The 17,500-nt window shown below is 43.1% G+C and overlaps 1 protein-coding gene across 1 annotated transcript in view; it reads right to left on the bottom strand.

Moving 5' to 3' along the window:
- Positions 1-12,328, bottom strand: part of stat5a (signal transducer and activator of transcription 5a) — a 64,534-nt gene extending 52,206 nt beyond the window's left edge. The window contains exon 1 of the mRNA XM_030793613.1: positions 12,169-12,328. The gene's annotated coding sequence lies outside the window, so the exon portion shown is untranslated. The remainder of the gene's footprint in view (positions 1-12,168) is intronic.
- Positions 12,329-17,500: the final 5,172 nt, after the last annotated feature.

Genomic DNA, 17,500 nt, shown 5'->3' on the forward strand with positions numbered 1-17,500 from the left:
GGTTGTGAGCGAGTGTGAACTGTGACACTCTCACTCAAGAATGCCTCCTACATATTGTGCTCCCGTACCTGTGTTGCGGGACAAACAGCAGGGCTGGAGGCAATTGGGTGTGAGGCATGGACCAGTCGAGCAACTTCGAACGGTCACCAGGACGTGTCAAATATCATAAGAGCCGCCCGAGCGTCGCGTGTGTCCAAGCCCGGTGTGTGTGTGTGTGTGCTATAGTATGAGTTTGCATATCAGAGTTTCAACGCATACATTCAGGTCACAAAGACAAACAAACACACACCCCCACACACATATGCTATGTCTTAGCAGACTTTTATTTCCATGGCCTGTAAAATTTGGCTTTACAGTTTACATGTAAAGCACTCTCCTAACCCTCTATTACAGCCACTAAGCCACTTCAGAGGAACTACTTATATTAACCACTGTCAGTCCCATTACTGTGACCAGAGAGAGAGAGAGAGAGAGAGAGAGAGAGAGCAGAAAAAAAGAGCAGCAGATTGTGAACGAACTGTAAACCAACCAAATTTTCTGAGCAGACTGTAATGCGTGCGAATGCTTTCGCCGACGCGCGCGTGCATTTCCAGTGACGGACAGCCGCAGCCGTTAACACAGAAAAATCAAACCAGCGAGGAGATCAATACACCAGCCACACAGTGTGTGTTCATTCTGTGTAATGTGGGCCAGGAGCGGGGTGAGCGCACCTCCGAACACTGACCCAGATACAGCTCTGTCCACTTCCCTCTGCTCTCCAACCACTGACACATATCCCACAATGCCCTGGACAGCGACAAATCAACTTCCTTTTTTTTTTTTTTTTTTTTTTTTATTGCTTGCTGTGTGTGTATGTTGCGTGTAGAAAATAATTATGTTGTTGGTTCTGTGTGTGTGTGGGTACATGTTTATTTTCTACATAGGCCCACACACACACACACACACACACACACACACATAGAGTAAACAGCATAATTTTTCAGTGGATGAGTAGATGGACAGGGGATTTGTAATGTTCATATAATCCACCAGGACGGCCACAGACAATCAGGGATGACTCTCATTACTGAATCCAATACATACTCCTGTTTGTGGCTAAACCGTGGTTCATTTGTGTACAGAAAAGAGAGAGAGAGAGAGAGAGAAGAAAGAGAGAGAGAGAGAGAGAGAGAGAGAGAGAGATGCATATTCTTCACTGCTTATGGTGCTCTCTTTTTTAGCTTAGCCATAAGATACTTTACTGTGGTTAATCATTGATATTCCTCTTGAAACCTCTCTCTCTCTCTCTCTCTCTCTCTCTTTCTTCTCTCTCTCTCCCTCTCTGTGTTTCCTCATTGTTCCTCATTAAACAAAAAGAGACAATGACTCTGGTAGCATCCCATCCATCACGCCAAGGTGTCTAGTGAGGACGCGAGTGTCTTTATGGGGAACCCGTCATCTGGACGAAACCAATGCCAAATGACGAGACCAAAAGACAGCACTGAGACAGGACTACATGCAATCCTTCAACCATAAAATGTCATCATAGCCATCGAAATATCCCACATCAGACTGCTCCAGCTCTTAGGATGACAGCATAAACATTAGCTGCCAATAAAAAAAAGAGCAAAGCTAGCACGAGGCAACACCCTACACTCATTCGCTTTCTAATCCCTTCAGCTTTTCTCTGACTTGGTGGCTAACAAGGGATGAGAGAGAACAAGTGCAGGGGGGTGGGGGTTGTGGGTGGGTTGGAGGGGGAGTGGGGGGTGGGGGGTGGGGGTGGGGTTGAGCAAAATACATTAATGTAGGTATTTTGCTTAAGTTTGGCCTTAGTTCACCCCGGAAAATATTTCAGCGTTTAATCTGCCACAAGTCGAACGCGGTCAGATCCCGCTGAGTCCACGCCTCCCCCTTACATCACCCTTCACTTTTCACTCGATTCCGCCGCCAAATCAGTCTGGTCGCAGCACGCAGGGACATCAGCGGGAGAAAGAAAAAAAAAAAGCTACGACGAAAGATTAAAAACAAAACAAAACAAAGCAAAAAAAAAAAAAAAAAAAGACAACCACAGGGCTAACGACATTTGGTGAGTAGCGAGTGGACTAAGATAAACTTGACTGTGGTGTGTTAGCGTTGGCGCGGTGAGGGTTTGAACTTGGCTTTGGCTGGTGCCATTTAACTGGTAAAGACTGTGTAGGGAAGAGAAGAGAAGAGAAGAGAAGAGAAGAGAAGAGAGGAGAAGAGAAGAGAAGAGAAGAGAAGAGAAGAGAAGAGAAGAGAAGAGGACGAAGACGAAGACAAAGAAGACGAAGAAGAAACATTTGTTCTGGTGGATGTTTTGTTTTTTCGTGTCATATGGGGCTGCAGAATGGAGACTGTTTGGCTGTAACATCTCAGAGTTAGTCAATCACTTTTCACCCATCATGTCAGTAAGCAGATTAGAGAGGGAGTGACATGTCCAAGCAGTCATTTTAATCACAAAGGCCAAAGCCCAGAGATTGTCATAAGGTAGAGCATGTCATAATCATCATCTTAATCATTGTCATCTTGCCTTAATCTGCGAAAAGACACCCTCCTCCCCCAGGCACAGTGTCAAACGGTGTGACTTAATAATGCTGTTTTTCTTCTCACTGAGGAGACCTAAAAACACACCAGGATTAAAAAAAGGGCTTCAGACAGATTGAAAACAAAGGTTTTGTAAAACAGTGTTTTTGTTGTGTGTGTGTTTGTGTGTGTGTGTGTGTGTGTGTGTTTGTCTGTCTGTGAGTGTCTATGTGTGGTTGTGTTGCAAAGGATAAAGTTTCCTGGAGTGTGTTCTAAACCAAAATGATTAACGCTCATTCCGTCTCTCTCTCTCTCTCTCTCTCGCTCTCTTTTTTTTTTTTTTACATCTGTTGTTTGTGTTCTCTCATTCCGTCTCTCAGTCATCAGTCATTTTCCTTCACTTTCTTCTGCCCCCTTTTTTTTTTTTTTTTTGCGATCACACTGTCACATCACTGACTCTCTTTCACCACTGAGATATCACCTTTGCTGTATAACACATTCTCTCTCTTCGTCTTTTTTCTCCGTATCCCTCTTTCTCTTTCTCGCTGTCAATCTTCTTGATCAGGATCCGTTGGATCAGTATCGCCTCCCCCCCCCCCCCCCCCCCCCCCCCCTCCCCCCCTCCCTCCCTCTCTCCCCAACCCTCAGCTCTTTCTCAGCAGTGAAATTATGAGAAAGTTACAGACATGTCATAGCGGACCGTGTCCTTTCACAATCCATAAAAAAAAAAAAACATGACACGTTCAGCTCTGAGAAAACAACAACCAGGAAAGAAAAAAAACAAAAAAAAAAAAAACAACCCAAAGTGTCAAAGGCGTAACAGCGGCGGTTTTTTTGCGTGGACAGCGCCGATGTTCTGAGTAACCTCCCACACCCAATCTCTTCTCAACGCTGTTGTCACGTCAACACGCCCCTGAACTTTAGCTTTTTTGTGTTTTAATGCTCTTATAATTTTTTTTATTTTGATGAATGATTAAATAAATGTCCAAATGGTCTGACCCGACCCACCCCTGCTCCCTCCCTCTCTCTCTATCTCTGTGTGTGTGTGTGTGTGTGTGTGTGTGTGCGTGCGTGTGTGTGTGTGTGTGTGTGTGTGGTGCGTGTGTGTGCGTGCGCGTGTTTTATGGGGCTGGCTGCGGTTTGTTCGGTAAGCTCGTAATAGGCTTGTGAGGGACAGAGCCACTTCTCTTCCTGCTCCCAGCTCTTCACTCTAGACTTAACAGCCTGTCCCTCTCTCTCTGCTGCTGATTTACACATGCCCAGAGAGAGAGAGAGAGAGAGAGAGAGAGAGAGAGAGAGAGAGAGACATACAGATAGACAGACAGAGAGAGGGAGAGAGAGAGAGAGAGAGAGAGACAGAAAGAGAGAGAAGAGAGAGTAACAGAAAGAGCGAGAGACAGAGAAAGGAGAAAGAGTGGGAGAAAAAGAGAGAGAGTGAAAAGGAGAGAGAGAGAGAGGAAAACAAATGTCGCATGGTTAGATGGAAAGCGTTTCGAGAGAGATTTTCTCATCAGATTTGCAACATCTGCTGTTGTGGAGCAACAGAACAACGCTGAGGCTTGTGCCAAAACCACACCACAGCTGCACCGCAAACAAGACAGCTTTACAGAAATCCACACCAAAAAACCTGCCACCTGTACTGCAGCGCCGAAATGCAAAACACCAAAACTCCAACCAAATACAGAGAGAGAGAGAGAGAGAGAGAGAGAGAGAGGGAGAGACACTGGTGCACTGCCATCGTTCAGCATGGTTCCTTAAACGCATCACCCTGAGTCACTTTACATCAAATAATTACAAGCTAAACACTGCCTAATACTCCTCTTATAGAGACAGATAGAGACAGAGACAGAAAGAGAGAGAGAGAGAGAGAGAGAGAGAGAGAGAGAAAGTGAGATAGAGAGAGAGAGAGAGAGCAAGAGAGAGAGAGAAAGTGAGATAGAGAGAGAGAGAGAGAGAGAGAGAGAGAGAGAGAGAGAGAAAGTGAGAGAAAGCGAGAGAGAGAGAGAGAGAGAGAGAGAGAAAGCGAGATAGAAGGAGAGAGAGAGAGAAAGCGAGCTAGAGAGAGAGAGAGAGAAAGCGAGATAGAGAGAGAGTGAGAGAAAGCGAGAGAGAGAGGGAGAGAGAGAGAGAGAGAGAGAGAGAGAGAGAGAGAGACAGAAAGATAAGGAGACGGAGAAAGAGGTGAATGCTGCTTTGTCATTTCCGCTGTTTCATTACCTAGCGGGTCAGAGGAGGACAAAGGATCAGCAAAAGAGGTTTGCACAAGTTAATCAGACGCTCAGACGTAAGCATGGGAGACTGTACCCTCCCGCTATTGGTCCGTTTAAGATCAGCCCTCCCCCCTGATCTATTCTGGACTCATCAGGTAAGAGACAACTTCTGCCCGCAACCTCTTCCACTCTGGCCTCTGACCCGCACTAGACACGCACACACACGCGCACGCACACACACACACACACACACGTAATCTGAATCAGTGTCAGAGTCAAGCAGCATTCTTTAGACTGGATGTTGGCTTTGTGTTAGTTGGGAGTTGGGTGAGGGTGATCTCAGATACAGCTTTCAATTGTGATGACAATATATTCAATACACTACAAGCTCATATGTTAACAACATAACACACACACACACACACACACACACACACACACACACATATTCCTGCAACAAATCTTGAACAATTTTACTTCAGCACATGTTCCAATTGAATTTTTGTCTTTCATGCATCTTGGTTTGAATTGAGCTTAATAACAGAAATGGCTGAAACAATAATAAACTGTTTCCAAATCCTTTTATTCCAAAACTCAACTGAATTTCACAATAGATTCATCGCCAAAACCCAAAGAACTATATATCAGATCTCATTCCTCCTCATTTGATTTGTGAACCCAAACCTATATCTTGCTGTGTGAGGTGTACGTCCACGTTGAACGACACTGTATTCCCAAGTGTCCAAATCTGATGCCTGATGTGTGGGTCCTGCATATTCTGTTTACAGTATTTCTGCCTTACAGGCAGTGGACCAGACTCAGTGTCAGGGCTGTGGAAAGAAAAAAACGCTATGTTCTGACATCTCATAGGCCTAATGTAGCTCCAACTGACAAAAACATCTCGTCAGTATGTACATCAAAACATGTATTTGCGTGTGTGTGTGTGTGCTTATGCTGTAGCATTCAAAAGCAGTATACAGCGAGAAGAGTGGTTACCTCCCCCAGCCCTGAAACACATACTCACACGCACACATATACACAAACACACACATGCACACACAGGCACGCATATGCTCGTACACACGCACACACACACGCACACACATACACACACGCACACACACACACACACGCACACATGCACACACACGCACACACACACACACACACCCCTGTGGGTGTATGAACACAAGACACTTCTCTTTTTCTCTCGTCAACCACAAAAACACGTCTCTACTACTCACATGACTGAAGAAACGAATGAATGAATGAGTGAACGAATAAACAAACAAACAAATATGGAAGTGAGTGAGCGAATAAACAAACCAAGAAAGAACGAAAGAGCGAAAGATAAATGATAAATGAATGACTGAACAAACACATGTGTGAGCGAATGTATGAATGAATAAATGAATGAATCTGAGGGCTCATTTTAAGAGTTCATCCTCTCTCTCACTCTCACTCTCTCTCTCTCTCTCTCTCTCTCTCTCTCTCTCTCTCACTCACTCTCCCTTCTCTCATCCACTTTCCTCTCTCCTCCTCTTCCCATTGCTTAAATAAAGCCTTCAATCCTTCTGAGAACTTGAACCATCTTCATTGGATCAGGAATATGACAGAACTAAACCCTTCACCGGTGAAAAACAAACAAAACTAAACTTCTCATCTCTCAAACGTCAGCCACAATATCAGAGCTGCCTCTGGTGAGGAAGTTTTAAATATAGATTTTTTCCCCCCCTTGATTACAACACGTTGCTGCACGTGTTGCTGCAATTCACCGTGGCAACCAAAATCAGAGAAATTTATAAAACTCTTGTTTAACTGTGGGGAGTTCAGGCGATACTGGTTTCTTCCGTGTTCACTAAACCAGAGGCTTGCTGGTTTTTTTTGTTTTTTTTTTAAGCTATTCTCCATCTACAATTAATGTTCTGACTTAACATTAACATTAACATACGGATACGGATGCTGATAGTCAGCATCTTGAATATGTCGGATGTGTCAAATCTTCTAAGGCAAGAGCACAAAAACGGTGATCGTCTCCTTTCGTCTGGGCACCGCTGATGACTATGGTGGGACAATGTCTGAACGTCTCAGTGGCTTCGATGTCAAGAGTATGTATTCTCGTGCCGGGTTTTTATGCCTGTTCTGTAATCTCTGCCCTCTTCTTCTCTGAGTCTCACTCTCCTTTTCCAGATTATTCACTGGTCACTGAGCCACAGAGAGACGGAAAAGAGGAAGATGTGTAAGCGCCTGTGCCTTTTCTCGTGCGTGTCCGTTTGTGTGCGAGAAAGAGAGAGAACGAAAGAGAGAGAGACAGACAGACAGACAGACAGAAAGAGAGGCAGACAGATAGAGGGAGACAGAGAGAGAGAGAGAGCGAGACAGACAGACAGAAAGAGAGGCAGACAGACAGAGGGAGACAGAGAGAGAAGGAGAGAGAAAGAAAGAGAGAGAGTGAGAGATAAGGAAGTGAAAAAAGGAACACAGCCTTGTGTTGGGCAGGGACAAGCAATTTATGACCTGGCCTTTGGGACAGAGGATTACGACAGTGTCCACAGAAAGAAGAAAAGCTCCAACTACCATTCCACCCAACTCACTGACCTATAACTACAACCATCACACTACCAATCCACTCACTGACCTATAACTACAACCCTTTCTCCACCAATCAACTCACTGACCTATAACTACAACCATTTCTCCACCAATCCACTCACTGACCTATAACTACAACCCTTTCTCCACCAATCAACTCACTGACCTATAACTACAACCATTTCTCCACCAATCAACTCACTGACCTATAACTACAACCATTTCTCCACCACCCAACTCACTGACCTATAACTACAACCATCACACCACCACCCAACTCACTGAACTTGGACTCGTACCCACATAACTGGTGAAATCCCATGACCTGATGTTTAAACGGTCGGACTGGTGTCTTAAGTGCTGGTAAATCTTCCATATCCACAGATTCTCCCTCTCCTCATAACAAACTTTGTCCACTTTTTTCTACCTTTGTCAGTTTTGCAGCTTCACGGTTGGGAGCGTGATACTGCAAAAACCTTTTATTTTATTTATGGTTAGCCAACGTTAGCAAAAGACTGTTGTCCTTCAATAATTCAAAGATGCTTATTGACAAATTTCGAAATCACCGAAGCATGATAAATCACGTTACCACATTTTCAGCACTGTTGTTCTCTCTTTTTCACTTTTTCACTTTCATTTTCTCTGTTTTTTTTTTTTCTTTTTCTGCACATTATCGGTCTTAAATGTTTGTGTCCCATCACTTCCTCATGCAATCCTCTCTCCCATCCCTCTTCTGTGAATCGCCGCTGACTCACAAATGTTTTCTGAACATGAACGAGGAGCTGAAACAGAGAGTGAGGATTCCAAAAAAAAAAAACAGTGGGATGTTCTCCAACTGAACAGTCCAGAGTCGGTTGATGGGAAACCCCATTCAGAGACAGCCGGCTCACATACACGATATGTCTCCGTACATCCTCGTTCAACTTCCCTCCTTCTCTCTCTCTCTCTGTTTCTCTTCCTCTCTCTCTCTCTCTACATCCTTTATTCTGCATTGTTACATTGAATCTCTTATATACGCTTTGTCCCGAAACCTTGAGCACACTTATTCCTGTTCCCTGCATCTTCATTCTCTTTTTTTCTATCTGGTCAGCATTGTTGGCCACACACACACACACACACACATATGTGCGCACACATTCCATTACCTCTCCAACCTCAATCAACCCTATGCTTAGCATGAATCTGTTTTCAGTGCCAGTTGTGGGAGAGGATCAGGGAGATCCCAACAGGCACACGCACACACAGGCATGTACACGCGCGCGCACACACACACACACACACACACACACAGAGAGAGAGAGAGAGAGAGAGAGAGAGAGAGAGAGAGAGAGAGTGTTCCAACATGGTATAGCCAAACAAAACATACAGCAGTGTCAACACTCAACACAAGCTCTCTCCCTCTCTCTCTCACTGCACTCCCCACCTTCCTCTCCTACTTCTCTCCGGGGACACTGTGTGCTGGCCAACACACTGAGGTAATTCTTTGTGTGCCAATGCCACTGCCCCCACCAATTCACCCAGGTTCACACCAGCTTTGACTGTGGGGACATGAACTGAGCAAACTTTGCCTTGGCAGTAGGCACGCGGGCTGATGCGATGCTGTTTAATTACGCTCCGGCGGTATAGCAACGGAGGCAGTCGGCCGTATGCGATTACTTATTTACGATGTATCGCTACGGTTTTAAGTAACGTCTCCCCATCGTTCGCCTCTTGTACCGATAGAGAGACGTGCGCAAAAAAAGTCCTGATTTCTCACCGGACAAGCTGATCTTTCTGCATGGCTGCGAGTGATGAATGGAATGAACAGCTACATGGTGGGATTGTAGATAAAACGTGTGTGAAAGCGAGGGAAGAGAAGAGAAGAGAAGAGAAGAGATGGCTATACTTTTCCCGCATTTCTCATCTCTCAGGATGTTGTTTACTCAGAAATGATCTCAAACAATTACTAACAAGCAAAGGGCAGGATACAATTTTCATCATCTTTTATCGCAATAAAATGAATCGGATGCATTTTATCGTAGGGAGAAAAAAAATCTAATTAAATGTCAGTTAGGCTGTTTAGCCGACAGGAAAAACAACATGGTGAGGCAAATGGTACAGCACACTTACGTAACAGACATCCCAGCTACTCAGTACACACAAAAGGACAAAAAAAGGTCCTTGTTTACTTTTTATGTTGGTCTGTTTGCTTAGTTGTGGGTATTTACTATGGCTGGGCAGCTGCAACAAAATCCTGTGTGGTCGGAGTCCATACCATCAGCTTCGGTGCGACCCCCCGCCAACCACCCACCCAAACTGATGTTATTGAAAAAACATAACCTAACAACACAGACCTCACCATCTAGTGTTGCGTAAGTGATTACTGATCGTCGCTGCCTGGATCATTTGAGTTTACTGGACGGCCACGTCAGTCCACCCTTGCACATCATAATTTTGGATGTCAGTTCAGGTACCTTTATTGTGAACCCGCACATTCCTCTGTGATAACAAGCTACGGCATTCAGAGAGAAACAACATTGAGTCTCTCACCAAGCCCTCCCCACAAAAGGCCAGCAATCAAGCTACTGAGCTGAAAAGTCCAATTCTGAGAGCAAGTTTGCCGCCTAATTTTTGGTTAATTACCACTGTCGCAGTGTGACTACTCTTGATCTAACAGCGTATCGTTAGAAATTTATGCTGTGACATAAAAAAAAAACGCTGCTGATATAACAAGTTTGTTGTTTTAACATTACACATAAGCCTACATGATTTTCCGCTGTTAACAAACTAGACAAACACTTTCTCTTCAGGTTAACGAAGCATCCCCCGACATGACTGTGTGCCGCGAGTTCAGTCCCAGCTCGCAAAGAAAGTACTTCCTAAGCATCAATACAGAACAGTAATTAAAAGAATAGGCATACACACGCAACGCTTTCGGTTAACACAAGGGCAGATGAGTTTATAGAATTCCTGATGAGTTTGTAAACTGTACCATGTGGGTAAACACTTTCACAAAAGCAAAGTAATGCCCTCTTATGTAGCTACAATATAAATATCGATAAAATTCAGTAGTCTTGTCGGCTACAACGTACATATGACAAGAATTTCAAGATAAGTCCTCCGACTAAATGAATTGCTCAACCTCGTGAACTTCATCTCTCTGTGCTGGTACATTCTGTGACAGTTAAGTCTATGCAATTTAACGAGTCGACTGATAAGGATGTGAATTTGAAAACACGAAAAAGGAACACACTTAAAACTACCAGCGAAAATACTTTGAAATCCCTTACGGAGCTCACTGTATTTGGTTTCAGGTGCACGCATCACTTGTGTACAGTGACCGACTTCCGAAGTTCATGTTCAGTGAAGTCAAATTCAACACAAATGTTTACTTAAGAGGAGAAGCAATGGTGTGGTGGGGAATATCTGTCTGTTCGCTTATTCAGTAACATCTCGGCTGTGCATTATTCAAAACATAAACATGAATCTTGTTTTCGTATACTCTTTTCACCGATTTGGACGTATGCGAGACAACACGAGCGCCCGCGCGCACGCAGGTAGGCTACTTCAGCTTCATACTGGCAACAAACGGAAACAACCAAAGAGCATGCTGGGAGAGGAAGACCCGTTACATGAGATAACATCAAAGAAAATAAAGTTACGACTTTCACACCAAAGCACTTGTGTCAGGAAATGAATCAAGCTATCTATAGGTCTATTGGTACTGTAGCTACGATGTATAAACAATTGTAAAAGTCAGTATAATTTCAGTGTTCTGCAGCACGCAGTCCCTCTATGTAAAAAGCACTACTCTGCGTTGTTTTGTGTCCAGGCGTCACCAAATTGCTTTTCACAACCGACGAGTCCAATCAACCACAAACTAAAACAATGTTGCGACTGCGCTGTTTTAATAGTTCTTAATAGAAGAGGTTAAGCATTTACCAAAGGTGGAAAGGGCGCGTTTAAAACGAAACACGCTCTAGCCGGAGGCAAAGTATCTCGAAGCTGAACTAAAATATTACTCTACAGAGTAATATTTTTAGGTAAGGACCAACTCAGCGAAAGGTTTTCTAAGTTCAAATACATTCTTCCGTTATCTTAATTCTAAGTTGTAAATGCTCTCATATCGTCTCTACTAAATTTAAAAGCACAGTCCTATCGTCAGCGCTTCAAGCACAGTTCAACTTTCACCTGTTTAAACTTAGTCTGGCGGCGCAACAGGGGAAGCCACGGATTGGCTTGCCTACTTCTCCCCCCCAAAACTACTGGAGAGTTGCTGCTTTTTGCTACCAAATTCAATGACAAGAGTTAGGCTCCAGCCCTACGAATGCGTTGACCTTTATTTGTTCTTTTTAAATTAATCAAGTAATTGCGCAGTAAAATTATGAGCTGTCACGGTAAGGTCCAAAAGCTGACTGGAATGCTTGACATGTGGGTTTGTCTGCTTGGGAGCCGCGTCCCCTCAATGTAGCCTACTTGACAGCCGCGTGAGATAGAGGGGGCAGGACTCTTCGCCTGTTGATCCGATGAAAAATAAGTGCGAGAGCTGGGAGCTTGCGAAACACCGGTGGCAAAGAAGTACAGTCAGTAGGCTGTAAAATCATCATACGCCAATAATAAACCCGAAAATCCTTTCAGCGGGAAACAAAACTTGAAAAGTTGGCAAATAATAAAGCCAGTAGTACACAGCAACCGTTTAACGTTAAAAACTAGCCTTATGGACATTTAACCGCCGCAGCCTCTCAACCGTGGACATTAGTTTGTTTACAGAGCCTATATTTATGTATTTTCCGAATAAATTATTCGGCAACATTGCGTATTTGTTAAGACTGGTCAGATGTATGTAGAAGCATAAACCTACCTTGGCAGGACGTTTAAATCCGCTGTCGTCTTGCATAAAAGTACAGCAAAGCTCCAGAAAGCGCTAACGACCCAGAAAGGCAACCTCTCTGCCCGTGTCTCTCAGCCAGTGGGCTACGCAGTTTTTCATTCGCTTCTGTTCTCACACTCCCAGCCCCCTCCTCTCTCTCTCTCTCTCTCTCTCTCTCTCTCTCTCGCTCTCTCTCTCTCTCTCTCTCTTCTCGCTCCTAACCGCCCACTTCCGGTGTTTTTAGAGCGTAAGAGCCGCAGCTCCGAATTTAGAGATTATAGTTTACGACGCACAGACCAACAGCGTGTCAACAGCGAAAGCGTTCCCTTTTGGAGGCGCAACTTTACTCAATGAAAATACGCATTGCGATTAGGATACTTACCGTTTTAGTCTCAAATCATGCTTAGTACAGCGATATAACGCTACAAGACCTAACGGCCAGTAAAGAGGAATGCTGATTAGACAAGACAAGTTACGCATGACTTGGGTCATGCGTAAACACAGCCCGCTGCGGCGAGCACCGCAAGTAGTAAGGCATGAACAAACACAACTGCCTTGCGGTACTCATCTCTGTTAAAAGCGTTATGCCGGCGGGATACTTATTTAATTCGTTATTTATGTCGTTTATAATAGCATGGTCACGCGTACAACATCTGACGATGGTTCGAGTACACATTGTAACTATGGGCTAAGAAGGTTCCCGTACAATAATAATAATAATAATAATAATAATAATACACTGACAAAACAGCTGTTTTTGGAATCCTAACAGCTTCCTGCGACTGCTGCTTCGCCCGCCAGGACGATATCGGGGCTTAAGTGTATTTGTTTTGTTGTTTTATATGGGGTATGGCAGCCGCGTCAAAACAACGACAACAACATGGACACTTAAGTTAATCATGATTCTCGAGTTTTGTGAACGTGTCACACAGATGACCTCAAATTCCCGTAAGGACACGTTTTTGATACTGAAGATAAATAATCTGATTAGGATAGGAATTCAATTTTTTTTTTCAACATATGTCACTTTTGTCACGTATGTTGAACGTAAGGACATGTTTTTGATACTGAAGATAAATAATCTGATTAGAATAGAAATTCAATTTTTTTTTCAACATATGTGACTTTTCTCTGCTATAAATCTACCCAAAGATCAATGAGAATGGTCCCTCCGTGGAGCTCTCCTCTGACATTTCGCAATGGGTCACTAGGGCTTACATAAAAATGCAATTTTGGCCAAAATGCCAAAAGATTTTTCGGGGGGGGGGGGGGGGGGGGGGCTTCGTAATACAGTCGTCCTGTCTATGTAAGCTTTCCATGAAAGCCTGTGTTCACTATAAGCCAAGTTACCGTGTCGGTTAGAGGTTAAGTGCTGGTACAGAGTGAGTGAGTGAGAGGGAGAGAGAGGCACGCATGTCAGGCAACGTTTGTTTTGAACATCTGAAGATAACTCCTTTCAAACACTTCTCTAGTCTCACTGCCTGTGTCGTCAAATATATGTCTTCCCCCGCTCCGTTTCTGGCATTGGCTGAAAATAGCTCCATTTATTCTATGGGCTCAGAAACGCGCCTTGACATTAATTAAACGCGCAATTAATGCCAAAGATTGCTAATTGCGCCTCCGTCACCACTGTTAATGGTATACTGACCCCTGCTGATGATAAGGCGAAGCTGCATTCGACATACAAGCGTGTGAGGGAGATGAAAATGTTCTTGGGTCACTGCGCGCTGCACGAGACAAGCCAGTTTAGAAGATCATGCCTTATTGTCCAATTATATAAAAAAAAAATGCGTATCGGGGGGTTAATGCATTTTCAAAGGCATGTTTTTTGTTTAACTGCACACTGACACTTCTCATTGATTGTGTGTGTGTGTGTTTGTATTCAAAGGTGAATTTTAATGAACACAGTACATCTTAATTAAAGGCAAACCCATCAGAAGTCAGAGCCTACAGCAACTGCACCTCAATAAGAGGAGAGTGAGGGGAGAGAGAGAGAGAGAGAGAGAGAGAGAGAGCGAGAGAGAGAGAGAGAGAGAGAGAGATTCAGAAAAAGGAGATGGACAGAGCAAGAATAGCAGAATCTAGGGAAGAGAGAACCAAAGAGAAAATGAAACATAGATTGTCACTGTAGTGACTTTGCTTGCCTTAACCATCTTCTCTAACGTTTGATGGCTGATGTTAGTCTCTTCATGGGAGATTGCATCTCTGGTCACATGTGTTTTTGGGAGGGTAACTTGAGATTCCAACTACAACCAGGCATAAATTTAATCATAAGTCTATGACTAAATAAGATACAAAAAAACCAAACCAAAACAAAACACATATATCTTCAGCCCACAGAACGCATGTTTTAGAACCAGCACAGAGTGAAAGTGTGTGTGAGAGAGACGGTCATAGAATCAGAGACACTCGTTTCATCAAGCACGTAATAAACTGTAGCTATATCATCATCATCATCATCATCATCATCATCATCATCATCATCATCACCGTCATCACATCTATAACAGTACTGTTCTTCTCAAAAAAGTGACTGACAGTGGCAGAAATGAGTAGAATGGTTTTGTTTTGTTTTCTTTTTCTTTTTTTTTTTTTAATAGGTAATCTCACGGCAAGATCTTTATCTTCATTCACCACAGTGCTGTCTAACGTCTTATACACTTATACATAATGAATTACAACAGTCCGCTGTAAAGCTATAAAAATGAACTTAAATCAATTTAGAGAGTGTGTGCTGGGAAAACGTCACAGTTTTAAATGTATTTATAGTTTTCAGCCAATCACGACGCAGCTGCATCACTATTGCATGACTTATTTGCCTGTCTCTGGTTAAAATAAATATGATAATAATTATAATAGTACACATACCGCCGTATATGTGACTGCACGTACATTAGAGACACATGCTCACCACAGAAAACCAGGTCTTTGGGAATCTGCACAACATATGAAGCAGGACTAACCCCAGGGGTTATTAGAGTGGAGCTCCACACAGGCTAGCCCAACTCCTTCACGTTTCATTTCTTTTTTTTTAGTTAGCGTTCATAGGTGCTGATGGTTAGACACAAATTGTTTATGCGCGTACGCATTTACCGTAATAAAGTGTGCTTATGGGTTGTTTTTTTTGTTTTTTTTTTTAATGTCACAAACTGTACACAACAAAATACTGCACTAGATTTAGCTTAAAGTTAATACTTGACTCTGTTCCAGTTTTAATAAAAAAAAAAAGAATCTTGTCCCAGATGTTATGAAGGAGTTGTAATTTAACATTGCTGTACTTTTCACAGGCCGTGTTCACGCTTTTGCGGATCAGTGTTGTGTCTTTATCCGTTACATCTGTTGTAATGTTCAACACTGTCAAAGAGTTGCAGGTGTCCTGAGATCCACTATTGATTGAGGGAGGTACACAACAGCAGCAACTGATAAAAGAGAGAGAGGGGGGGGGATTGAATGAGTGAGTGAGTGAGTGAGTGAGAGAGAGAGAGAGAGAGAATGAGTGAGTGAGTGAGTGAGAGAGTGAGAGAGAGAGAGAGAGATTGACTGAGTGAGAGAGAGAGAGAGAGAGTGAGAGAGAGAGAGGGATTAGAGCCAGAAAACATAACTCACTAGCAAATCTACTTACCTTGCTTTCACCATCAAAATAAAATATTGGGCTTTATATCGTTATGCCAACAAGAGAGATTGGGGCAGATAAAAAGGAGAGAGACAGAGAGAGAGAGAGAGAAATCCAATCTAATATCACACTCCCCACACACAAACACACACACACACTCTTAATCAGACCATCCGTTGAACCCCCCTTCAGTCAAATCGATCAGCTGTCCACATTAGCTAGACTAGTGGAACAGTCATTGAAGTAACACTGAGTCAGCATTTCCTCTCTCTCTCTCTCTCTGAAGCAGAAGCAGAAGCAGAAGAAGAAGAAGAAGAAGAAAAATAAGAAATACCAAGACCGCATTCAGACAGTCTGTTAGTACCGCACGTGAAATCCTTTGTCTGTGCAGATGGGCTGGTGTCTGTGCTGTTATGCTGACCACCAAAAAAACAAACAAGCAAAAAAACCCAAATCTGACAGAGAATAAAAATTTGCTCACAACTGATATTTCTTTTGCTACCCCCAGTACATACCTACCTTTTCAAGGTAATAGAGATGTTCATATATGCATTCTTTCATTACCACCGACTCTGTCCTGTCCATCTTAAAACCGTGCTGCCCCCCCCCCCCCCCCCCGATGGATGACAGTTAAAACCGTAATGAATAGTTGTACTGATTCAGCCATACATTTCAATCACACTAAACAGTAATTCTTTCTTTTGTGAAGGGTAAAAATGGGGGGTATTTGTTTTTTTGACGAGGATAAAAGAGCGGTAAGGTCGTAACGGCTTCAGCCCCGTGGCTGCGCAGACGTTCCATAACGGACCGCATTCTGCCAACACTCCCCGTCGACGCGCTGTTAACGTTAAGAGCGTTCACTCACTGTGTTACAAATCATCTGCGAAACGTGTGTAATCCCTGGAAAAGAAAAAAAAAAGTGTGTGTTGTGTTTTAGCACCTATGTTCTTTCTTTTGTTTGTTTTAGTAAGAGTGTGTGTGTGTGTGTGTGTGTGTATGTGTGCGCGCGCAGAACATGTATCCACATGGTTCATTAAGATATTGATTTTCCCTCTTTCTTTTTTTTTCCCTTTCTTTTTTTTTTTTAAATTCAGAGCATCTAAGCTCTTTGAGACTCAAGGCAGCTAATCAAAGCATTTTAGGCTTATTGAGCAGGACAGTGCAGATCAAAAGCTCAACCATCAATGCATGTCAGTAGATCATACAATACCATTCACACGCAATTCACGAATCCCACAAACAAATAAAAAAAACCCCACTAAAAACGACTGTGGATATCTTCTGCACATACAGAGTAAAAGTCTAGAACTCCATCTTCAAATCTGATTACAGCCAACAGCAAAGAAAAGAATCTGTTAATGTCTCAAAACATGAAATTTAAAAGAAGCACAAGAATGTTTGCCTACAGCAGTATCATTAAATAAGAAAGGAGACACACACACACTCGTACGCGCATTTGTGTGGTAACATAAGGTATTCTTTTTTAATTAAAATTCAGAATCAATGCAGTTTAATTTACAAAGAGCTTGCAATAAGTGTCATTTACAAGATATCAACTACGAGAATGGCAAAGAACATGATACTGGTTTGGTGATACTGGTTTGTGGGTGACCAGTATGTCACACACAAAGAGTGAAGTTGATGACACAGGCATCATGAAAAGAAAAGAAAAAAAAAACAAACACTGACAACAACGACAACAACAACAAC

Source organism: Chanos chanos, chromosome 16 (genome assembly GCF_902362185.1).
Source record: "Chanos chanos chromosome 16, fChaCha1.1, whole genome shotgun sequence".
Taxonomy (NCBI): domain Eukaryota; kingdom Metazoa; phylum Chordata; class Actinopteri; order Gonorynchiformes; family Chanidae; genus Chanos; species Chanos chanos.